This window comes from Talpa europaea, assembly GCF_964194135.1.
Source record: "Talpa europaea genome assembly, chromosome: 15".
Lineage (NCBI taxonomy): Eukaryota > Metazoa > Chordata > Mammalia > Eulipotyphla > Talpidae > Talpa > Talpa europaea.
Window position 1 is genome coordinate 68,835,499 of NC_140083.1, and position 12,559 is coordinate 68,848,057.

Genomic DNA, 12,559 nt, shown 5'->3' on the forward strand with positions numbered 1-12,559 from the left:
GAAAGCAATAATGTCTTCTATGGTTTAGTCTCAGAAGTTAAAGAGTATAACTTCTGCTGCTTTCCACTAATAATAATAAAGAAGGGGACTACTCAAAGGCACAGGTATCAGAAGGTGAGAATTGTTAAGGTTTATCTTGGAAGTTGACTATCACAGCAGGATTTCTTTCAATGATACAAAAAAGTATGTGTATCAAGAAGGAAAATAATTAAAAATTCTGTCACATTAAAATGATGAACTTTAGGGCCTCCCTGGTGGTGCAGCAGTTGAACGCTGGGTTGCAAAGCTGCCCGCAGCCTCTGCAGTGCCAGTTCGATCCCCGGCTGCTCCCCAGCCACCGGAGGAGGGTCCCACATGGCGCACAGACCTCTCCTGCCGCCTGCTGCTCCTCTCAGCAGTGTACTTCGGTCCTTCTGCCAGCTCTGCTCCCCGCTCTGGCTCTGGTGAATTCTCTCACCCTCCCATGCTTCTGACTATACCCAGTGCTTGTATAAATAAATAAATATCTTTAAAAAAATATTAAAAAAAATAAAATGATGAGCTTTAGCTAGAATGAAAGAACCTGAAAATAGAACTGGGAGAAGATATTTCAAATACTTATAACTAACACAGTATTAATAGCAAAAGCATAAAAAACTGTCACAAATCAATTAGAATGACAATAGAGTAACATATTTGAAAAGTATTTCACAGACGATAAACTACATAATCCACTAAACACGTTTTTATAGAGATGTTCATCATCTTCACTCATAATTTGATAATCACAAGTAGCGACTATAATTATATAATACCATTTCATACCCATTTTAATGGCAAAAACTAAGAAACAGATAATACCAAGGATTGTGGGAGATATAGATAAATGGAATCTCATATGCATTGATGATTTGAGCTTATATTGACAAAACCACATCTGAACCCACAGAAATTTATGTATTTCCTATATAAACATCATCCAATCAAAGATGAATTGAGAGAAAAAGAGATCTAAGAAATGTGGGTGTTAAAATATTGTTTTGTGGGATTAACTTTAACAAGGGAGCCCATCTGCAAAATATGCTTATATTACTTAGGTACATAAGGGGTAAAAGTGAAAACAAACCAAGGATTTGGTAAATACGAAAATCAATATAACAGGTATACTTGAATGGTAAGTAGGAGGTGGGATTGGTTGATTACATAATAAGGAAGCTTGTAGTGCAATGAATAAACTCTCAGTGGAGATTACCCACAAGAGAAGCAAGTATCTTCACACTCTATCCTGAGAGGTATAGCCTTATACCACTTTCCCAATCTTTTTTTTTTTAGTTTATTTTATATATGTTTTACATCATTTTTTATCTTTGTACAATGTGTGCATTTTCATTTTTGTTACCCTCCCCGTAAAATTCCCACCCCCCCTTGTTTTGATCCTACTCCCTTCTTCCCCCCCTGCAGTGTGTCTCTGGTTTATAGTTGCCTGTTGATTTTGATTTTTACTTTGTTATAATTAGTCTTTTTCCTGATCCCTTATTTAGGTTTTCTAAATTCCTGCTATGAGTGAGACCATCCGGTATTTTTCTTTTTCTTTCTGGCTTATTTCACTAAGCATGATCCCTTCCAGCTCCAGTCTTTCTTGATATTGATTTTCCAGTCCCTTTTCTTTCAAGTCAATGACCATCTAGTCACACCATAAGATACTGACTGAATTTATGTAGATTTCTAAAGCCATTTCTTAAGCCATTTTTTTCTTCCAGGCAAAGGGAATCATCAGATTGTATAGTATGAATATACAGTTTAAAGTTATACCTAGTGGGAAAATTAACATTTTTTACAGACCTTCAGAACTACTTCTGAGTAGAGCTATGATATTTTACAGTCCATCTCTGGCTGTTGCCAAAAAAATGAGTAGTGCCATCTGTAATACAAGCTCATTTTCTTTCCTTTCTGAGAAAATTAGTCAGAGGGAACTCTCCAGAAGGATGAGGGGGTTGAGGGAGAGGAGGCATTGTGATAGGAAGAAGCACGCTGGATTGTGAGTCATCTCCTCATGAAATGAGTTTATGCTCAATCCTATTTAAAATGCTTAAAAGTTTGCCTTGATGAATAAGCTAGCACCATTTGTGATGATTTTCCATAATCAAATATTCTCTCTCTATCAAACAATCTGCATTCTGGATGAGCTAGAGATTCTGTTTCTTGTGCTTAGCTTGTCTTGGCTTACAAGGTTTATTGTCAAATGGTTAAGTGTACTAGAACAGCACACACAAATATGGATTCTCTCCCATTTCCATAGTGACCAACAAGTGTCAAGCCTTTTTCTTGGTGTTAGGTGGTCATAGGTCCAGCAATTACCTTTCACTTTGCAGGGAATTTCTTGACAGGATACATACAATTGGGAGCTAGACACTTAGCTAAGTGTCTATTTTGGTGAGCTTTCTTTTCTCCTACATATATAGGTAATACTAAGGCATCTGAGGCATTTCCCCTTTGTGGTAGCCATATTTTTACAAAATGTTATAAAATTCGTGAAGAATTTTTTTTTTTTAAAGATTTATTTATTTATTTATACAAGCACTGGGTACAGTCAGAAGCGCGGGAGGGTGAAAGAATTCACCAGAGCCAGAGAGGAGAGCAGAACAGGCAGAGTGACAAAGTACACTGCTGAGGGGAGCAGCGGGCAGCAGGAGAGGTCTGCGCGCCATGTGGGACCCTCCTCTGGTGGCCAGGGAGCAGCCGGGGATCGAACCGGCACTGTAGCTGCGGGCAGCTTCGCAACCCAGCGCTCAATCACCGCACCACCGGGGAGGCCCGTGAAGAATTTTTTATATCAAATGAATATAAAATTCACACAGTCACCACTCATGTAAAAAAAGAAAAAAGACATGGACAGACGCATAGAAATGTGTTGCCTAGAAATTCCCTTTCCATCCAAATCCCTCCTCCTCCAACCATTTTGCTAACTTCAGTGTAATCAATTTCTTATCCCTTGTATATTTTTGTGCCCTTAGTTTGCATTATCTTGTTTTCAAAATGATTTCAAATTGTTAGAAAATATCGAGATTTGCTTGTGGCCCAGAGAAATATTAACTGCTGTAAATGTTTTATGTACCCTGGAAATAAATCTTTTTTTTTAAAATCAAACCATTTTATTTATTTATTTATTTGTAAATTTTATTATTATATTCCCCGTACAATTGCAACCCCCTTATTTTGACCCCAATTCTTCCCCTCCCCACACCCCACCCCTCATAGAGTGTCTCTGGTTCATAGTTTTTGTTGATTTTGATTTTCACTTTCTAATAATTATTCATTTTCCTGGTCCCTTATTTAAGTTTTCCAGATTCCTGCTATGAGTGAGACCATCCGGTATTTTTCTTTTTCTTTCTAGCTTATTTCATGGAGCATAATCCCTTCCAGCGTCATCCATGTTGCTGCAAATTGCATGTGTTTATCTTTTTTGAATGTAATATTCCATGGTGTATATGTACCACATCTTCTTGATCCAGTCATCTATTTTTGGGCATTTGGGTTGTTTTCGAAGCTTAGCTATTGTAAACAGTGCTGCTATAAACATAGGGGTGCAGGTGCTCTTTGGAACTGATGTTTCTGTGTCCTTTGGGTAAATACATAGGAGTGGAATTGCTGGATCATATGGAAGCTCTATATTTAGTAGGTCCAGAAATCTCCACACAGCTCTCCATAGTGGTTGGACCAGTTTGCACTCCCACCAACAGTGCAGGAGAGTTCCTTCTTCTCCACATCCTCACCAACATTTGTTGTTGCTGTTTTTTTTTTTTAAATAATAAATTTTATTTTTATATTCCCCATACAATTGCAACCCCCCCATTCTGATCCCAATATTCACCTCCCGCCCCCCCCACAAAGTGTCTCTGTTTCATAGTTTTTTGTTGATTCTGATTTTCACTTTCTTATAGTTATTCATTTTCCTGGTCCCTTATTTAAGTTTTCTAGATTCCTGCTATGAGTGAGACCATCCGGTATTTTTCTTTTTCTTTTTGGCTTATTTCGCTGAGCATGATCCCTTCCAGCGCCATCCATGTTGCTGCAAATTGCATGTGTTTATCTTTTTTGAATGCTGAGTAATATTCCATGGTGTATATGTACCACATCTTCTTGATCCAGTCATCTATTTTTGGGCATTTGGGTTGTTTCCAAAGCTTAGCTATTGTAAATAGTGCTGCTATAAACATAGGGGTGCAGGTGTTCTTTGGAATTGATGTTTCTGTGTCCTTTGGGTAAATACCTAGGAGTGGAATTGCTGGATCATATGGAAGCACTATGTTTAGTAGGTCCAGAAATCTCCACACAGCTCTCCATAGTGGTTGGACCAGTTTGCACTCCCACCAACAGTGCAGAAGAGTTCCTTTTTCTCCACACCCTCGCCAACATTTGTTGTTGCTAGTTTTTTTTAATATGTGCCATTCTCACTGGTGTAAGATGGTATCTCATGGTAGTTTTGATTTGCATTTCCCTGATTACAAGTGATGTTGAACATTTTTTCATATGCCTGTTGGCCATTTGCATTTCCTCTTCAGAGAAGTTTCTTTTCAGCTGTTCTGCCCTTTTTTGACAGGATTATTTTCTTTGTTGTTGTTGAGTCTCATCAGCTCTTTGCAGATTTTTGTGATCAGTCCTTTATCATTAGTGTTGTGTGCAAAAATGATCTCCCAGTTGGTGGGGTTTCTCTTTGTTTTGGTTATTGTCTCTTTTGCTGTGCAGAAAGCTCTTTAATTTGGTGTAGTCCCAGCTGTTTATCTTTGCCTTCACTATCACTGCTTTGGGTGATGTGTCTGTAAAGATGTCTTTGATGTGCATATCACGTAGTGTTTCACCTATCTTTCCTTCTATGTATTTTATGGTTTCAGGTCTTATGTCTAGTTCTTTAATCCATTTTGAGTTGGTTTTGTGTATGGTGTGAGGTAGTGGTCAAGCTTCATTCTTTTGCATGTAGCGACCCAGTTTTCCCAGCACCATTTATTGAGCAAACTTTCTTTGCTCCAATGCATAGTCTTTGCTCCTTTGTCAAAGATTAGTTGACCATAAATCTGTGGGTTTATTTTTGGATTTTCTATTCGATTCCATTGGTCTGTGTGTCTGTTCTTGTTCCAATATCATGCAGTTTTGATGATTATGGCTTTGTAGTATAGTTTAAAGTCTGGGAGTATGATGCCTCCATTCCCTTCTTTTTTTTTTTCAGGAGAGCTTTGGCTATTCGGGGTTTTTGGTGATTCCATATGAATTTCATCAATAATTGTTCTATTTCTTTGAAGAATGACAATGAAATTTTTATTGGAATAGCATTGAATCTGTATATTGCTTTTGCTAGAATGGCCATTTTAATAATGTTTATTCTTCCAATCCATGAGCAGGGGATGTCTTTCCATTTCTTTGTGTCTTCTTCTATTTCTTTTAACAGTGTTTTATAGTTTTCTTTGTATAGGTCCTTTACCTCTTTTGTTAGATTTATTCCCAAGTATTTGAATTTTTGTTTCCATAATAAAAGGGATGTTTTTTTTATTTCTTCTTCAGATTTATTGTTTGTGTATAGGAAGGCTACTGACTTTTGCGTGTTGATTTTGTATCCTGCCACTTTACCGAACTGATTGACAAGTTGAATTAGATTTTCTGTGGAGTTTTTGGGTTCTCTATGTATATTATCATATCATCTGCAAATAGTGATAGTTTGACTTCTTCTTTTCCTATTTGGATTCCTTGTATGTCTTTCTCTTATCTTATTGCTCTGGCTAGGACTTCCAGTATTATATTGAAAAGCAGTGGTGAGAGTGGACATCCTTGTCTTGTTCCAGATCTTAATGGAAATGCTTCCAGCTTTTCACCATTGAGAATGATACTGGCTGTTGGCTTGTCATATATGGCCTTTATGATGTTGAGGTATGTTCCTTATATCCGAAGAATTTCAAGGGCTTTTATCATGAATGGGTGTTGCACTTCACTTTGTCAAAAGCTTTCTCAGCATCTATTGATATTATCATATGTTTTTTATATTTCTTTTTGTTGATGTGTTGGATAACGTTGATTGATTTTCAGATGTTGAACCATCCTTGTGTCCCTGGCATGAATCCTACTTGGTCGTGGTGAATTATTTTATGGATACATTGTTGGATTCTGATAGCTAAAATTTTATTGAGGATTTTTGCATCAGTGTTCATTAGGGAGATTGGCCTGTAGTTTTCCTTTTTTGTGTTGTCCTTGTTCGGTTTTGGTATTAGTGTAATGTTGGCTTCATAGAACGTGTTTGGTATTATCCCTTCCTTCTCAATTTTTTGGAAGAGTTTGTGAAGGAGAGGCACCGATTCGTTTCTGAATGTTTGGTAGAATTCATTTGTAAATCCATCAGGTCCTGGGTTTTGTTTTTTGGGTGGTTTTTGATTACCATTTCAATTTCGCTGCTTGTAATTGGTCTGTTTAGGTGTTCTGTTTCTTCTTTATCTAGCTTTGGGTGATTGTAGAGTTGTAGGAATTTGTCCATCTCCTCTAGATTGTTGAACTTGTTTCCATAAAACTGTTCATAGTCATTACTGATTATTCTTTTGATTTCTGCTGTGTCCATTGTGATTTCTCCTCTTTCATTTATGATCCTGTTTATTTGTGCCTTCTCCTGTGCAGTTGCTAGGTTGCATGTGGTTCTTCTACTCCCTACTGTCTGTTTCCTAATTTGCTGTATGCATTGGGACACTGTGTTGCTGGGACTGGCCGACATCTTGGGCGAACTTCCCAGCTCACCTCTGGCTCTTCCAGGAGCCATCTGCTGGTTTCAAGCAGGCTTTACTGAAGAAAAGTCCCTGTTCTATAAAGGTGATGCAGGTTTGCACTCCTCTGCATGCCTGGTCTTCCCCAGTCTTGTGTGCCCGCTCCCCTTCTGGGTTGGGACTGCAGGTCAGAAGGGGCCTGGTGTGTGTGAACTTGCCAGCTCACCTCTGGCTCCTCCAGGAGCCCTCTGCCGGTTTCAAGCAGTCTTTACTGAAGAAATGCCCCTATTCTAAAATGGCGATGCGGGATGCACTCCCTGCGCGTCTGGTCTGCCCCGGTGGTGGGTTCCCGCTCCCCCTCTGGGCTTGGACTGCAGGCCAGAAGCTGGAAATAAATCTTATTCTGACTTAGTTCAGTGTTTTATCTACATTGGTTAGATCATGTTTGGTAAACACTGTATTCAAATCTTCCACATACTCTATTTTTGGTCTGCTTGTTTTCCTCATTTTTGAGGTGTACATTAAAATCACTTACTGTGATCAGGAATTTGTCTATTTCTCACTTTAGGTTTAGAAAATGTTCCTTTATATATAAGCATCCCTTGTTATCCAAATCTAATCTGTTCCTTCAAAATATGATGGATAGCAAAGTTGCAGATAACTAAAGTCCATAATTCATAATTTTAAAAGACAATAATAATTCATTTTTATTCCATATGGAAATTTTCTAAGTCACTGCTAAAATATTCATTTATACTTATATCATGTAAAAGAAAACTTCTGCTTTCTTTCTATTCACAGCACTACTCTCAATACTTCTGACTTAGAATTCTTTTTTCTGACCAGCCAAGTATTTCCCTAATGCATAGAGATTTCTCCCACACAAACAATTCTGCATCATCAACTGGGTTCCTATAACTCAATTCAATTATGATACTATCTGCCTGGAGTTAACATCAGATCCCTCAGGTTAAATAATCAGTCCCACAAAGTTGTTCCCCTACAACCCTCTTCAGATGTTAAAGTCCAAGTTGTTACCTATGTTTCTGACACACTGGCTCTACATTAGAGGTTCCCATTATCCCCTCCTTGGGCTTGACTAATTTGCTAGAGCAGCTCATACAACTCAGGAAAATAGATTACTGATGAGAGCACTGGTTTGGATGTTAAAGGAGAAGAATTAACAGTCAGATGAAGAGATATATAAGGTGAGTTCAGAAAGTCTTGCGCACAGAAGCTTCCATCCTCATGAAGTTTGGAATGCTGGCACAGGAATGTTGTGGCACAAAGGAAATCATCTCGTACCCTTTGGGATCTTCTAGGTTGGCAAATAATCAAATGAGTATCAGAGATTAATAAGAGAAAAAGCCATATTGTTAATAATAACAATCATGTATCTTGTATACATGGGAGAGACACAGCAGGACTGAGTAGCTTGCTTATGTAGCTTCAGATGCCATCTTAAATAGCTTAGCTAGGACTAGGGATGTTGCCAGGAAGGGGAAATCAGGGTGTTTACTGGGGAAAACTAACATACTTCTGTCTTCTCCATTGACAAAAGGACAGGAGATTCAGTTCTCCTGGTATAGACCTTTACAGAGAAATTTATAAATGACTTGGAGAGAGATCGTCACTCTTCCCTGGACTTCAAATTATTCTTGAATATTTGATATGTTGCATCCTCCATTTCCAAGCAGAACAGAAAACTGATGGGTGGTATTGCAGAATCTACTGTCCCTTCCTATTCCCTGAATAAAATGCTGATCTCATCGAACCCTGGAGGAATTTGCATGATACTTAGCTTGCTCATGGGCTTTCATTTATTATTAATTATTCTTCCATTTGGAAAGTTTCATCGAGAAATTAAAGTCTCATATTCTTTTTTTTTTTAATAGAGGCATGCTTTATTTATTTGTTTGCTGGTTTTTTTTTTTTGTTGTTGTTTTGTTTGTTTTGTTTATACATGCACTGGGTACAGTCAGAAGCGCGGGAGGGTGAGAGAATTCACCAGAGCCAGAGCGGGGAGCAGAGCAGGCAGAAGGACCGAAGTACACTGCTGAGGGGAGCAGCGGGCGGCAGGAGAGGTCTGCACGCCATGTGGGACCCTCCTCTGGTGGCCGGGGAGCAGCCGGGGATCGAACCGGCGCCTCAGAGGCCGCGCGCAGTTTCGCAACCCAGCGCTCAACCACTGCGCCACCGGGGAGGCCCCTAAAGTCTCATATTCTTGAGGTTTTTGTATATTCAGTACTATTACCCTGAGAATATATGCAATTGATGATTTTTTATAAAGATTTATTTATTTATGGATATAAGAACTGGGGTACAGGCCAGAGATGAGGGGGAGTGAGAGGATTCACCAGAGACAGAATGGGGAACAGAATAGGGAGATTGAACAAAGTACACTGCTGAGGGGAGCAGTGGGCGAGTCAGGAGAGGTCTGCTGAGCCATGTGGGTTGCTCCCTAGTTGGCCAGGGGGATCAAACTCTGCTGCAGAGGCTACAGATAGCTTCATAGGTTGCGTCTTAACCATTTGCACCACCAGGGAGGCCCCACAGTTGATGATTTTGAATAAGAAAAAATGCCTATTAGTTAGGGAGTCTCACCCAACTATTGCTATTGGGTCAGAGAAGGTGCCTCTGATATTCCAGAACTTCTGTGTCATCTTTTCTTGCTTTGGCAATTTTGTTGTTATTTAGCTAAGGAAATCATAAGATACTTTTTCCAGCATGGGGTTCACGTTGACCTTGACTCATGAAGACTAGTTAGCAACCTTCTCAGTTCCTTGAAACTTCAAGAATTATATTTTTATAAGCATATCCGGTATAGTAAAAAATTCATGTTATATGTTATTACCTCCCTTAGACCTTAACTCATACCTTAAAAATTGCTCATCTTTTGGGGGTTCTTCTTTCTAAGGCATAATTTATTTCATGGACACAATTTCTAATGAAAATTTACTGTAAGTATAATATATAGGAAAAGCAATACATGTGAATGCCTATTTTATATTTTGAAGGCATACAAACGTTATATGCCTTTATATCATACATATGCTTGTCTTTTGTAAGATCTAACATAGCAATCAAATAGAGAAAATTCATGTGAAACACCAAACAATTTTAATATTTGGAGAAGTTCTTACCATTCTTTTATTTTTCAAATGTACTTTATGCTTGCTGTTTTCTCAATATGTGTAAAGAAAAAGCTTTTTTAATTTTTGGTATCTTTAGCCTTTAACAGTAATACTACTTCTTTTGAGAAAGTCTAGGAAAAAGAAATTGGAGCTGGTAAGTGTAAGTTGGACCAATGATTGTGTTGTCCAGTGCCCTGATTAGACAGGGAAATTGAATATTGGGCTAAGCTACCGAAAAGTCCTTTTTTGAACAGGTAGACCAAATGGCTGACTGGCAGGCCCTACTCTAACATCCTGTCCAAGTAATTTGGCTACCAGACAGACCAAATGTGCCACAGTAGAATAAAAATTAATAAATCCAGGTGATATCAACTTAGATTCCTAGAGAGGGAAGCCAAGACCCTCATATGCACAGTTGGAATGTAACCATTCCATTCCAGTCTGCATGTGCCCAGGCTCAGCCCATCCCAGAGCAGCTGTGACATGCTCCTCTCAGCCCCACCACATGGACCTGCCCCTTTAAAAGCCTTCTCCTAGTTTCCTTTTGAGAGGCCAAAATCTTCCTATTCTGTTGCTGGTTTTCTTATGCCTGAGCCTCTGATAAAGCCTTGCCTGGTTCACATGAAACACTCTAATGAATTCTTTATCCTAGATGGTCTCCAGATCCACACATTTTGCGGGATCCACAAAAAGAAGATGAATCTTACATCTAAAGTTTCCTAACCTTTCAGATGGGATAATTAATGTCTAAATCCAAGTTCTGCATAAAAAACTTCAAAGAAATAGACATATGAGATTCTTGGTCTACTTTACTATATAGGAGTGCACAGGTAGTGTTTCTAGAAAATAACCCAAAGTGGAAGTAAGAACTTATTTTCTTTCCAGTTCCAGATAAGAAAGTAGAAGTAAAACCAAAAATGGAAGATTAGGAATTGATGTTGTTTTTCAAAGTGATGTTCTACAAAGTAAGCAAGCAAATGAAAGAATTGTAAAGTTAGATGATTTTTAGTACTGAAATAGCTATTAGAACATAATAATAAGTTAGAAAAATAACCCAGAATTATGAACAACTGAGAGTGTAAAGAAAAATTATAGTATTGTTCAAATGGTGTCAGGGGAGAATCCTGCACTCAGACACTATAGACACTGCACTCTAGACAAAATCTATAGCTACATATGAAAAAATTTCCTCAGAATGAAGCCCCAAATCTAGCTGAGCAGATCACATGAATGGAGGAATAATTTTATATTATTCCATGTGTGTAACTCACTTATATAAACAGAGACCAAACCTCTGATGGTGGACCAGTCACTCAGAAAAAATCTGAAGATAGGGCCTCCCCGGTGGCGCAGCGGTTGAGCGCTGGGTTGCGAAGCTGCCTGCGGCCTCTGCGGTGCCGGTTCGATCCCCGGCTGCTCCCCGGCCACCAGAGGAGGGTCCCACATGGCGCGCAGACCTCTCCTGCCGCCTGCTGCTCCCCTCAGCAGTGTACTTCGGTCCTTCTGCCTGCTCTGCTCCCTGCTCTGGCTCTGGTGAATTCTCTCACCCTCCTGTGCTTCTGACTGTACCCAGTGCATGTATAAACAAACAAACAAATAAATAAATAAAACATGCCTCTATAAAAAAAAATTAAAAAAAAATCTGAAGATGGTTTCCAGCGCCTGGATTCTCAGTTTGTCTCTGAACAACCTCTTTAAAATTCCTATTTTATTAAGCTCTAAATTCATGTCATGATTAGTTTAGTCTACAATCTGTATAGACTACATTATGTTCATCATTAAAAGTCTGGTTTCCAACCCAAATGCCCAAAAATAGATGACTGGGTCAAGAAGATGTGGTACATATACACCATGGAATATTACTCAGCATTCAAAAAAGATAAACACATGCAATTTGCAGCAACATGGATGGCGCTGGAAGGGATCATGCTCAGCGAAATAAGCCAAAAAGAAAAAGAAAAATACCGGATGGTCTCACTCATAGCAGGAATCTAGAAAACTTAAATAAGGGACCAGGAAAATGAATAAGCATAAGAAAGTGAAAATCAAAATCAACAAACAACTATGAACCAGAGACACTCCATGGGGGGTGGGGGTGGGGAGGGGAGGGATTGGGGTCAAAATAAGGGGGTCGCAATTGTATGGGGAATATAAAAATAAAATTTATTTAAAAAAATAAAAATAAAAGTCTAGTTTCCATCCTTCACCAGAAAATTGACGCTTTTTACCTGGTTGACACCCATGAACCATTACCATAGTCTTTTGTGCCCTTCCCTCCCCTGTTTTGATACTTTTCCCTCCTCATGCCCAGCAGAATGATTGATAGTTTGCCTGCTAGTCTTGTGTTTTTCTTTTTCCTATCCCTTGTTTGGTTTCCATTTGTTCCTCCTATAAGTGAAACCATCCAATATTTTTCTCTTTGCTTTTGACTTATTTCACTGAGCATAATCCCTTCTAGCTCCATCCATGTTGTTGCAAATGGCATGAGTTTATCTTTTTGATTGCTGAATAGTATTCCATTGTGTATGTGTACCACATCTTCTTGATCCACTTCTTGGGTTGTTTCCATATCCTACCAATTGTAAACAGTGCTGCAATAAACGTAGAGGTGCAGATATCTTTTTGAGTTAAAGTTTTTGTGTCCTTTGGTAGATCCCTAGGGGTGGAATTGCTGGGTTCTATGGAAGTTCCATTTTTAGTAGTTTGAGG